Here is a 13561-nt window from a genome sequence, read left to right as displayed (position 1 = left end):
TAGAAGCTGTGAATGCCAAGTGTGCTTCCCTTGAAAAGACGAAGCAGTGGCTCCAGAATGAAGGTGAAGACCTCATGCTTGACGTGGAAAGATCTAATGCAGCCTGTGCAGCTCTTGATAAGAAGCAGAGGAGCTTTGACAGGGTGGCCCAGACTGCTTAAACTTGAGCGTTTTACTTGGTCTTTGTTTCTCCCTGCGTCAGCTAATGATTTATTGCTTTTCAGGTCCTAACAGAGTGGAAACAGAAGTATGAGGAAGCTCAGGCTGAACTTGGGGCCTCCCAGAAGGAGTCCCGTTCTCCTAGCACTGAGCTGTTCAAGATGAATGCATACAAGGAATCCCTGGATCAACCTGAAACGCTAAGAAGAGAAAATAAGAACTTACAACGTTGAGTCCTCACAGTCCTTCCTACCCCATATATCCCTGAGAGGACCTTTCCCTGTTGCCATTTTTCTGACCATGTCTCTCATCTGTTCAACCACAGAGGAGATTTCTGGCCTCACTGAGCAGATTGCAGAGGGAGGAAAGCAAATTCATGAACTGGAGAAAATAAAGAAGCAAGTAGAACAAGAGAAATGTGAAATCCAGGCTGCTTTTGAGGAAGCAGAGGTAAGTATTACACTGTATTATGTTACGGAAAAACAAAGAGAAACATCAGTTAAAAAAAAAACAAACCAGAAAAGTGGGGCTAGTGATAGTTTAAACTCAAAGGACTTTTACCAAGGGTAACTTTGCAATAGTTATCAAAAGCCTTAAAAACGTAAATACTCTGACCTAGCAATTCTATTTCTGAGATTTATTCCTCTCCCAAAAAAATGTCAAATGGAGTAAAACTGTAAGACAAAGGTGTCCAATCTAAGAACAAAACTAAGTACATTATACAACAGCCATATGATGAAATTTTATATAGTCCCTAAATATGATTATTTTGGAAAAATATTTTACAGTAGGCAGTAATTTTTAAAGACACAAATGTGCATATACAATATAATTTTGATTATGTAAAAATATATAGAAGTAGGAGAAAAAACTAGAAAAAATACGCCACATTAAAATGTTTCTCTCTTACTGGGGGAGCAACAGATAGTTTTTCCTTTGTTTTTATGTATTTACCCCACATTATACAATGCACATTTATTATGTAATCAGAAAAAAATAATATATTTTAAAACTGACAGTTTCTAGGCCAGGGCTTAGTATATCACACAAGAACATTTTAATTTATAAAACAGATTGAGAGTTCATATTTATTATACATGAATTTAATTATATAATTTTATTAGTACTAATATGAATAATATTTGTATAGCACAAAGCACATTTATTCCAGAGCTGCCCTATATAATCTGCCACTAAATAAACAAAATAATGATTTACCTAGAAGATTCCCAGAACGACTGTATTATACTTTGTAAGATTAGACAAACTGATATTAACAAGAGTTTGCCTCATGAGGGAATATACTCCAAATACTCTTCTCCATTATTAATTGATGACTGTTTTGTTAAGTCATCTCTTGAACATGAAGAAGGAAAGATTCTCTGTATCCAGCTTGAGTTAAACCAAGTCAAGTCTGAAGTTGATAGAAAAACTGCAGAAAAAGATGAGGAAATTGATTAGCTGAAGAGAAACCACATTAGAGTCGTGGAGACAATGCACAGCACACTGGGTGCAGAGATTAGAGGCAGAAATGATGCTCTGAGAGTCAAGAAGAAAATGGAAGGAGATCTGAATGAAACGGAAATCCAGCTGAACCATGCCAATCACTTAGCTTCAGAGAGTTTACGGAACTACAGGAACACCCAAGGAATCTTGAAGGTAAGTGGGTCCACATCAGCCTCCCAGATTAAGCAGGGAAAGTACCTGTCTTCCATTTCCCAAACACCTTGTTAAACCATCCTTTTTTTCTCTTAACAAATTATATGGCTGACAGCACATAGGGAGCTGAATTAAATACACATAGAACATAATCTTTTTAAGAAAATGTTACGTAGAATAACAAACAGACACCTAGACATTAGAGTATGATATGAAATAAAGTGGACAGACTTGGGCCCCAAACAGGCCTGAGGTTGAGTTTTAGTTTTGTCATTTACTAACTGCCTGATTTTAAGCAAGTATTTAACCTCTCAGAACCTCTGTTTCTTCTTCAAAATAAGAATGAAAGTACCCACCTCACAGAGTTACGTGAGGATCAAATGAAATAACAGATGCCAAGTCCTGGATAGAGCATATGGGAAATCCTCCACAAATGACAGACATTAGTGACTTACACAGGAAATGACAACCAGTTAATGGCAGAAAGAGAAGAATCTATGTCTCCTGATAATTCCCTCTCACTCTAAGAAAATGACATAACCATACTCAGATGCATTCAAACGACAGGTATATGTCATCTTCCGTTCCCGGCACCAGTGCAGTTTTCCAGTTCATCTCCTGGGATCTTCAAATCCTCTTCAGAATACCTAAGACCTTTTTCTTTTTTTCACTTAACAGGAAACCCAGCTCCACCTGGATGATGCTCTCGGGGCCAGGAGGACCTGAAGGAGAAGCTGGCGATCATGGAGAGCAGAGCCAACCTGCTGCAGGCTGAGATTACGGAGCTGCAGGCCACTCTGGAACAGACAGAGAGGAGCAGGAAAATCACAGAACAGGAGCTCCTGGATGCCAATGAGCGTGTCCAGCTCCTCCACACCCAGGTGAGACCCTCACATCAAACTAATGCTGGTGTACTGGTAGGTGATGCATTAGAATTATAACACGAAAGTGCTCCATTTGTATAGATATGTGTATGTAAACAAGGATGGGGGAGATGCTCAAAAATACTCATTGCCATTATCTTAGGGTAACTGGATTATGTGGATTTTTTTTGTGGTGTGTGTTCCTGTTTCTTTCTTGGGGTTTCTACCCCCCCCCAAAAAAAAGGTTATTACTTTTTTATTTAAAAATAAGGTTTGGCTATTTAGATTATTTTGGAAACCATGAGGTAGAATAATATTGAGTAAAGATACCTGTTGCCTCCAAAATCTGAAAATGTTCCTTGCAGTGTTTCTCATCGTGAGCACTCAAGCGTTTAGCACTGTTGTGTTCACTGTCCCCCATGCCTTGCAGCACACTTAGCATCCCCGACCTGCCCAGGCATTACATGCAGTAGCACCCCCTAGTCATTTTGACAACCAAAAATATCTGCCCCTAAACATTTCCAAGTACCCACTGGGACAATATTGCTTCTCTCTGAGAAACACTGAGTTGAAATCTTAAGAATATGTTTTCAGCAGACAAATTCAGTGCTCTTCAAGGAAACAAATCATGAAAGTTCAGAGAATAGATTCCTCCTAAGCAAGAAACTCTCAGTGCCTGTCACTCACAAAACGAACCTATTCTTTTCTATTTCCAACCTTCTAGAGATAGAATAACTAGTGATGTCTGACTGAAATATAACTGAAAGAACAATTAACTAATGTATATCAATAAAGGCATTCTTAGACCTCGGAAGTTCTTATGCATAAATCAGACAGACACTAGGAAAGGTGAGGGGAAAGCATTTCCAACCTTGCAAATAATTAACACTTTGCACTGAACAAATAATTAAAGTTTAGTGAAATGTTGCTAGCAGGTCCCCTGCACAAACCAATAAATAAGACACCTGTAAAATCTCAAGAGGGCAAACTGCAAATTTTGTAAATTTCCACTATTTTTAACAGAATACCAGCCTCATCAGCACCAAGAAGAAATTAGAAAATGACGTTTCCCAACTCCAAAGTGAAATGGAAGAAGTAATCCAAGAATCATGCAATGCAGAAGAGAAAGCCAAGAAGGCCATCCCTGATGTGAGCAAGATGAACATTTGTCTTACTGACACACATAGGGTCCAGAGCCAAAACCTACGTGCCAAAGTGGCATGGCCTTGGCATCTGCCCAGGGACTTGGCCACAACTCGCTGTTGTGGGCTCAGCAGAGCTCAAGGACCACCCCCTCAAGAAGGAAAGAGGGAAGGAGTCACAGGGCTGTTTCCTAAATGCCGGGGCCAGTTTAATTCTCACAAGCTCTCATTTCAAAGAGAGAGTTAGTGCCTTATAAAAGGGCTGGGTGAACCAGCTGAGATCACTAGTGTGAGTCACTTGGCCAGTCTTTGTTGTTGACTTTTAGACGGTGTCTGCATATCCTGGATATTATTCCTTATCAGATACACCATTTGCAGATATTTTCTCCCATATTGTGGGCTGCCTTTTTACTCTGTTGATTCTGCCCAAAACTTCTCTTTACTCATAGAACAAAGGTTGTGTCTCTCTAAGCCAAGTTTGTTCCCTTTGCTTCTCTCCATGGAAACAACGAATTATCATTCTACTCGTGTATTCAGAGAACTCCTATTCACTCTTCAAAATCCACCTCAACAGTCCTCAACTCAGGGAAGCCTTGTCTGTCAGGCCCCTCCTCCGCCAAAACTAATTAAATAAAACATTTAAATAAAATGTAGGCAAGCCCTTTGCCCAGTGTCAAACTCTGTGCCTGAGTGAGCTTCTCTGCTTGTCCTTTCATGCTCCTGTAATTCTTTTTTGTTTTAGATGGAGTCTTGCTCTGTTGCCAGGCTGGAGTGCAGTGGTGAGATCTCGGCTCACTGCAACCTCCGCCTCCTGGGTTCAAGCGATTCTGCTGCCTCAGCCTCTGGAGTAGCTGGGACTACATGAGCCTGCCACCGTGCCCCACTAATTTTTTTGTGTCTATAGTAGAGATGGGGTTTCACTGTGTTAGCCAAGATGGTCTCGATCTCCTGACCTCGTGATCTGCCTGCCTCAGCCTCCCCAAGTGCTGGGATTACAGGCGTGAGTCACCTCGCCCACCCTCTCTTCTATTTTTAAGTTGGAGTCTTGCTCTTTCACCCAGGCTGGAATGCAGTGGCATGATCTCAGGTCACTGCAACCTCCAACTCCCAGGTTCCAGTCATTCTCCTGCCTCAGCCTCCCTGGTAGCTGGGATACAGGTATGCACCACCATGCCAAGCTAATTTTTGGTATTTTTAAGAGACGGGTTTTTACCATGTTGGCCAGGCTGGTCTCAAACTCCTAACCTCAAGTGATTCACCCACCTTGGCCTCCCAAAGTACTGGGATTATAGGCATGAACCACCGCACTCAGCCTGGTCCTGTAATTCTCTCTGGGCACCCTGGCCCTGTGAGCTGGAGGAGGGTGGGCGGGGCCAGGCCCCGAGCAGCCCCCGATAGGTGTTCAGTGAATGAGTAGGGGTGGGGAGGGGAGGCTGGGGAAGGCACCCAGGATGTGTTCCTGCCACCTCCCAGCCTTGTCAGGCCTCCAGCTCCTGCTGAGCTCTTGCATGGTGGCTCTTTCCCACTTACAGCTCACTGCCTTGGACTAGGTCCCAGCTGATGGCCCGGCAGAAGTGTCCTCTCTGTTCTTACCCAGTATGACCTAGATGGGAGCCAATAAGCACATGGAATGAGCATAGCCCTGAGGGGTCAAAAGTGTGTGAGGAAGAAAGGGAGGGAAAGAGGGAAGGAGGGAGGAAATGAGGGAATGGAGGGAAGGAGGCACAGGAGGGAAGGAGGGAGGCAAGAAGGAAGGAAGGAAGGGAGGGAGAGAGGAAGGGGTCAATGAATGACTGCACATACAAAGGAATGAGTGAATGAATGCCCAAACCAAGAAATGAGTGAATGAATGCACACACAAAGGAATGAATACACACACCAAAGAATGAATGAATGAATGAATGCACACAAATGAATTAATGCACACAAAGAAATGCATGCACACCAAGGAATGAATGCACACAAAGGACTGAATGAGTGAATGTACTCACCAAGGATTTAGTAAATGAATGCACATGCAAAGGAATGAGTCAATGTATGAACATGCCACTTGTGGGGCGTGAAGAGGCCTGAAGAGACCCCCAGTTGAGGGGGGTCCATGTGTGTCCTTGCTGCTGAGGGACCTGGACATGCCGGTGCATGGGAGAAGGGCTTGGACTTGAGGTGAACTGGCTCACAGGCGACTCATCAAGTGTCACAAGTAAACCTGAGCAGCAGGCTTCCTCTCCCGAGCCTTAGCCCCACCAAATGTAACATGGATTAGAAGAACGACCTCATGGCGCTTTTCTGAAAATTCAGTGGGTGAAGCTTGGTGGCTCACACCTGTAATCCCAGTACTTTGGGAGGCCAAGGTGATTAGATCACTTGAGCCCAGAAGTTTTAGATCAGCCTGGGAAACAGTGAGACCCTGTTTTGTTAAAAAAACAAAAATGAAAATTCAATGGGGTGACAGGTGTGCCAGTTCTAGAGCTGTGACATTTGTTTATTTGGTTCAGCCGAAGCCACTTCAAACAACTGAGCCTCCCTAGTCAGTGGGCCAGGCCTCTCAGTGTCACTCTGGCTGAGGGTGTGTGTATGTGTGTGTGTCCTTCCTTTAACTGTCCTCATTCTTCCCATCACGTGTGTGTGTGGTCTTTTCTCTCGCATACACACACACGTCAAATTTGCATGCTCTGACACACAGACACACAGTCATACTTCCTTTTTAAAAATTTTTATTTTTAGAGGCACAATCTTGCTCTGTTGCCCAGGCTGGAGTGCAACGGCACAATCACAGATCACTGCAGCCTTGAAGTCCTAGGCTCAAGCGATCCTCCTGACTCAGCCTTCTGAGTAGCTGGGACAACAGGCATGCATCCCCAGGCCTGGCTAATTTTTTTTTTTGGAAGAGGTGGGGTCTTGCTATGTTGCCCAGGCTTGTCCACTCCTGCTTCTGTATGTATGTATGCATGTATGTATGTATCCTCTTTTTTGAAAATGATTTCATTGAATCTTTCTTTAAGCACAGACTTTTCTGAAGCTCTGGGGACACCCAGATGGAAGAGGAAGGGAGGGTTCTAGATACCCCCTAGGGCCACATTGGCCCTGGCCGCAGGACAAGCCCAGGCAGGAGAAACATACCCTGCTGAGGGGTCTCCTCTTTGCCTGCTCCCTGGGTCCCAGCTCGGTGGTCTCCTCGGTTCAATGCCTGCCAGGGTCAGGCAGTGCATGGCCAAGCCCACCGCTATGTCATCATTCCAGGGGGAAGGGGCTTGAAGGCTGCATCATGGGGTGATGGGAATGTGGATTTAGTTGATATGACCTGAGCTCAGGTTTCAGCTTTTCCACATCCTGGAAGTGGGGCCTTCGGGTGGGAATTCTTCCTCCATAAAATGAGAGCTTGTGAGAATTAAACTGGCCCCGGCATTTAGGAAACAGCCCTGTGATGTAGGTTCATGCTCTCATGACCCAATTACTTCCCAAATACAAAAAATTAGGTAGGAGTGGTGGTGGGCACCACTACTCAGGAACCAAAGACAGAAAATTGCTTGAATCTAGTAGGCAAAGGTTGCAGTGAGCTGAGATTGCGCCACTGCACGCCAGCCTAGGCAACAGAGCAAGACTCTGTCTCACGAAAAAGAAAAAAAAGGAAAAAAAAAAAAAAAAAGAAAGAAAAATAAAATGGAAGGAGATGAAAAGGAATATATGTAACATAGGCAAGGACTTCGTGACTAAAACACCAAAATCGTTGGCAACAAAAGCCAAAATAGACAACTGGGACCTAATTAAACTCCCGAGCTTCTGTACAGCAAAAGAAACAATCAACAGAGTGAACCAGCAACCAACAGAATGGGAAAAAATTTTACAATCTACCCATCTGACAAAGGGCTAATATCCATAATCTACAAAGAACTAAAACAGATTTACAAGAAAAAAGCAAATAAACCTATCCAAAAGTGGGAGAAAGATATGAACAGACACTTTTCAAAAGAAGGCATATATGAGGCCAACAAACATATGAAAAAATGTTCATCATCACTGGTCATTAGAGAAATGCAAATCAAAACCACACTGAGATATCATCTCATGCCAGTTAGAATGGCAATCATTAAAAAATCTGGAGACAACAGATGCTGGACAGGATGTGGAGAAATAGGAACACTTTTACACTGCTGGTGGGAGTGTAAACTAGTTCAGCCATTGTGGAAGACAGTGTGGCGCTTCCTCAAGGACCTAGAAATAGAAATTCCATTTGACCCAGCAATCTCATTACTGGGTAATATACCCAAAGGATTATAAATCATTTTATTATAAGGACACATGCACACGTATGTTCATAATGGTGCTGTTTACAATAGCAAAGATCTAGAACCAAACCAAATGCCCATTGCTGATAGGCTGGACAAGGAAAATGTGGCACATACACACCATGGAATACTATGCATCCATAAGAAATGATGAGTTCATGTCATTTGTAGGGACATGGATCAATCTGGAAACCAGCATTCTCAGCAAACTGACACAAGAACAGAAAATCAAACACCACATGTTCTCACTCATAGGCAGGTGTTGAACAATGAGAACACATGGACACAGGGAGGTGAACATTACACACTGGGGTCTGTTGTGGGGGCCAAGGGAGGGACAGCAGGGGAGGATGCGGAGGTCAGGGAGGGATAACATGGGGAGAAATGCCAGATGTGAGTGACGGGGGGATGGAGGCAGCAAACCACATTCCCATGTGTGTACCTATGCAACAATCCTGCATGATCTGCAAATGTAACCCAGAACCTAAAGTACAATAAAAAAAAAAAAAGATTTGCAAGGAATCAAAAAGCATTTAAATATCCACATGAAGATATTCATCAGCAAGACTGATACCACAAAAAAAAGAAAATCAAAATCAGTGATATTAAGAATACATTGGAGAAGTTCTCCAAGAATGTAGAGGAAAAGGATAACAGAATGAAAGTGATGAGAACGAGAGCTCTGTGAAACCCAATTTTAAAACTCCAATATTAATATAATAAATTTTTTTTTCAGAATAGAGTAGAACAACAAACTAATGAAAAAAACCAACAAAGAGAACATCTTTTCTTGGCCTTTAAAAAAATCATGTTCTATAAAAAGAAATCCTCACATAGACATACCCTGGCAGAATATGTATTGAAAAGCTGGAAAACTTTAAACCATTCCAGGATCTGAGAAAAGTACTTAGAAATGAATGAAAATCAGGCTGACCCTGGCTTTTCCTCTGCGATAGAAAATTCAGGGAAACACTAGAATACCATCTACATAGTTGAGGGGAAGGGTTAGAAACCCAAGTAACCAGTGATTTTGAAAACACACTTGTGTAGTCCGACATCTGTGAAAATAACATACTTGGCTGTTTTTGCTTTGAGAGTACATATCACCAATAAGCAGCTTAAGAAAAATATTACTTTAGTTCAACCATTATGGAAGACAGTGTGACAATTCGTCAAGGATCTAGAACCAGAAATACCATTTGACTGTGGTGAGTGTGGTGAGGAGGCAGCAGGGGCAAAGGCCCTGGGGTAAGTGTGGTGAGGAGGCAGCAGGGGCAAAGGCCCTGGGGTGAGTGTGGTGAGGAGGCAGCAGGGGCAAAGGCCCTGGGGTGAGTGTGGTGAGGAGGTAGCTGGGGCAAAGGTCCTGGGGTTGAGATATTGGCAGGGCCACTGGAGACAGCATTGGACCCTGAGGGGACAGGATTACTTAGACTATGATCACCCCTGTCCCCCATAGGAGTTGCAAATAGAGGCCAGGAGAGGCCGTCTGTGTCCCAGAGCCCCTGTTGCCTGTGGTATCTGGCAGGAGGGGTAGAGATGAGAGATGGAGTTTACTTTGCTGAGCATCTACTACGTGCCTGGCTCTGGGCCAGAAGAGGTACTGTACTCCATCCTCTCTCTTGAGGCACCCTGTTACGGTAGGTAAATTTTTGTTCCCCCCAAATCACACGTTGAAGTCCCCCAGGACTCAGAAGGTGACCCGGTTTGGAAAGAGGGTCATTGCAGAGGTCATTAGTTAAGATGAGGTCATCATGGTGGTGTGAACTATTGAACACGAGATTAAAAATAACACCAGGACAAAAGTATGCCAAATTGCAGGGTCTTTATTGTCCGCGGCCACAGAGGACTCACGTCTCTCCAACCTGTGGCCCCAGGCTCAGGGAGAGAAGGGTTTTTAAGCTGAAAAACCACATCCTGGTTTTAGGACCGAGAGGGTGAGGGGCGGGGGTGCGGCTGAAGGGATTCAGACATTCCGAGGGCCAGGGGATTCCATAAATCACCTCCTGGGCAGAGATGAGGGTGGGGGTCTCCGGACATTCCAAGGGCTAGGGGACTTTTTGTCACTCCAATTGTTACCTAAGTGGTTCACAGAAGTCAAGATAAGCGTTAGTTTACACATTGTCTGGGTAGTGGTGGAAATTACAGATCCTAGTTACTTATTACAAGTCGCAGGGGCCAAGACGGAATTAGCTTGGGCTGCTTATTCTGGTATTGATAAGAAAAGGTAAGCAGCTTTACATAGTGGGCATTTTTTTCAGAGCAAGCTAGCAGCTTTACTTACAGAAGCCAAACACAGCTTTATCTTGTAAAATGGCGTTGCTCAGGTTCTGGCTCTAGACCAGCTATAGCACAGGTGTAGGGTGGCTCCCTGATCCAAGAAGACTGGTGTTTTTTATAAAAAGGGAAAATTTAGACATAGAAACACATGTGCAGAGAAGACACCAGGGAAAGATGGAGGCAGAGCTTGGGGTGATGCACATATAAGCCAAGGAACGCCAAAGATTGCCAGCGAACCCCCAGGAACAGATTCGCCCTTACAGCCTCAGAAGGACCCAACCCTGCCGACACCTTGACTTGGACTTCCAGCCTCCAGGCTGGGACAGTGAATTCCTCCTGTTGAGGCCTCCTGTCTGAGACGCTCTGCTAGGCAGCCTGAGCAGACAGGTGCAACCTCGGATGAGGCACCTGTCCCCAGGAAGGGCTGGGTTGTGTCCACATGAAGAAGCTCATCTGCATACCTAGGGGCCGGGTCTGAGGTGAGGATGGTGGGGCCTGGAGAGCGTGGAACCCCACCCAGGTAGGAGACCCTGAGGACCTCCTGGCCTGGCTGAGCCACCCTCCCACCCCTCAGTCCCACCCCCACCATCTGCAAAGCAGACTCCCCACTCACTCCATCCTGTCTATGCCAGGTGAGGCCTCCCGCCCCCCAGGAGAATGGTTTCAAAGTTGAACACACAGTGCAGGGATTTGCTGCCAGACCACACGTTTCTGAAAGAAGAGATGGTGGAAAATCATGCGCAGCCCAAAGAAATGAGCCCCTCTGCTTGCCCAGACTGTCCTGGCACCAGCTCTGGGCCCTAGGAGCCAGCTGGCAGCTGCCTTGCCCTCCAGAGCCCACAGCCTGGTCAGGGAGAGCAGAGGGGACACCAACCTGGGTCCCAGGGCAGCTCTGAATGCTGCTTTACTGGGGACAGAGTTAGGGCTCAAGGCAGGCAGAAGGAAAAGCCACTTGGGCCACCCAGAAGTTGGAGACTTCAGAGCAAGGAGACAGCGCAAGAATCAAGGCCAAATGCTCTCACAGCCTCGCCCTGTACTCACGGCCTCACCCTGGCCCGGGGCCTGAGTCTTCTCCCCTGCAGCATGCATGGCCTTTGTGGCAGGACCGGGAACACCAGGTGCTGTCCTTGTGAAGTCTGGTTTGCCAAAACAAGGAAAGGGACCATCAGGATTGTAAAATGGCCTGAAACGCAGGCCCCTAACACCAAGCTTACTCAAGCTTACTCATCAATTCCTCCAAGAGGTGTCCCTCCCATCCACCTGCATGCCTCTCTGCTCCCACCACTGCCCTGCTCATCCCTGAGGGCTGTAAGCTGCTTAACTGCTCTGAGCATGGGCCTCCTCCTGGCCTCCTTCAGGCCCTCCTGGGAGGATGAGCCGAGGTCAAGCCTCCAGGAATGCTCAGGAATGGATTTCTCCCGGGAAGTCCTATGGCTCAGCCCTGGAAAACATGCCATGAGAGTGGAGAATGAGGGGCCTCTGAGATGCCTCCCTGTGCTCCATCTCCCCCATGTTCCATCTCTCCCGTGCTCTGAGATGCCCCTCTTGTGCTCCATTCTACAGATGGGGAAGCCGAGACCCAAGGACAGTTGAAACAGGTCCCCAGACTCCAGATCCTCCAGCCCCCGTAGGGTGGGCTGCCCCACTTCCGTGATGGGCTCAGGTCCAAGAGCTGGTGGGTTTGTTGAGTGAATAAGGAGGATCTGCCTCAGCCACAGGCCTGGCCCCGGCTTCAGCTGCTCTGACTCCCTACAAAGCCCTGAGTGTACTGGTGGATGTTGGGGGGCTGTTGCTCACCCCTGGGGGGTGCCCTCCCTTCATCCCTAGGAGTCCAAATCCTGCATCACTTTAGAAACTGCTCCAGTGCCACCTCCTCCAGGAAGCCTACCTTGATTCTATCAGCTGGAAGAAGTTGGCCCCTCCACTGAGCCCTATAGTATTCCATCTGTTTCTTCATTCAAGTGTTAATTCATTTATTCATTCACTTATTCTCTCAACACCCACTTGCTGACCTGCACTCTGGGCCAGGCCCTGGGCTGGGCTCTAGGAACACAGAGGAGGTGAGTTCCTGCCCACAGGGGGCACAGGCAGGGGTGCCCCCAGTAGCTCCCCATTATGCAATTCTTCCCAGGACCTCTTCTACCAGGCGATGAGGGTCCTGGCCAGGGCTGCCCCTCAGCCCTGCCAACTGCTGAGCAGACCCCCACCTCCGCCTTCCCAAACACAGGGTCCAGGGCTGGAGAGGGCTTTATGCCCCTGGGGGCAGTTCCAGAGACAAATGCACATGACAGAAACGTGCTGTGAGACAGCGTTGGTCTTGGAAGGGACAATGTGCAGCCTGAAGCCGGGGGTTGGGGCTTAGGAGGTGCAGGGACTGGGTGGGAATCCCAGCTCTACCTGAGGCACACCCCACAGTCATGTGGTTTGCATACTGCAGGTGTCCCCTCCACAACATGCTGTGGTTGCACTGGTCCCGTGTCCAGCCTGGGCTTCCCTTGGGGATCTGTTCAGCATCCATGGCCTGGCTGTGACCCCCACCCCCAGGAGTCTGGCCTGAGATGGATCAACATGCAATCAAAGCTATAGCCCTGTATGCCAGACAGAAGCCCAGGGGTGTGTGGGGAACTCTGGATGAAAGGGTCAGGGGGCTTCTGCATCAGGAGGTAGGGGCTGTCCTTACTCCCCAGGCCCCAAGGCAGCTCAGGGCCAGAACTGAAAGCTGAATCCTCAGTGGAAAGAAAAACTCTCCATATGTCACGAGAAGTTACCTAAGTAAAAATTCCATTTCTAATGATCTGAGACAGTGAAGCTTAGAAGCCAACCTCCCCATTCCAAGCTAGGTCAGAAAGCTGCTTTGGAAAATTCCCCGGGCCTTGGGGACAAGCCAGCAACAGTGATTCCAGTCAGACCTCCACGAGGTGGCCAGCCTCAGGGCCACAAGTTCAATAGCACGGATGTTCACAAGGCCAAAGCCATCACCGTGGGTCCCTCTGTGGGGTGTGCAGAGGGGGCCCTGGGCTATGGGAGCTGTGATGATGATGATGTGTGTGGAGGGACCCCCCCAACACTCGAAAGTATGAACGGAGGTAAATGTCATCAGCCTGGTGTTCACATGCATGGCCCAGTTCCCCTAGTCTACTCCCCCAGGGGCGTCAAAGGTCTCAGCCTTGCATGA

At 46.7% G+C, this 13561-nt stretch overlaps 1 pseudogene; it reads left to right on the top strand.

Annotated features, from left to right (window-relative positions):
• Positions 1-5: 5 nt before the first annotated feature.
• LOC116538285 lies at positions 6-13561 on the top strand (annotated as a pseudogene).

The sequence above is a fragment of the Sapajus apella genome, unplaced genomic scaffold (genome assembly GCF_009761245.1).
Source record: "Sapajus apella isolate SASKATOON/1434 unplaced genomic scaffold, GSC_monkey_1.0 scaffold118, whole genome shotgun sequence".
Lineage (NCBI taxonomy): Eukaryota > Metazoa > Chordata > Mammalia > Primates > Cebidae > Sapajus > Sapajus apella.
This window is presented reverse-complemented; position numbering and strand designations above follow the sequence as displayed.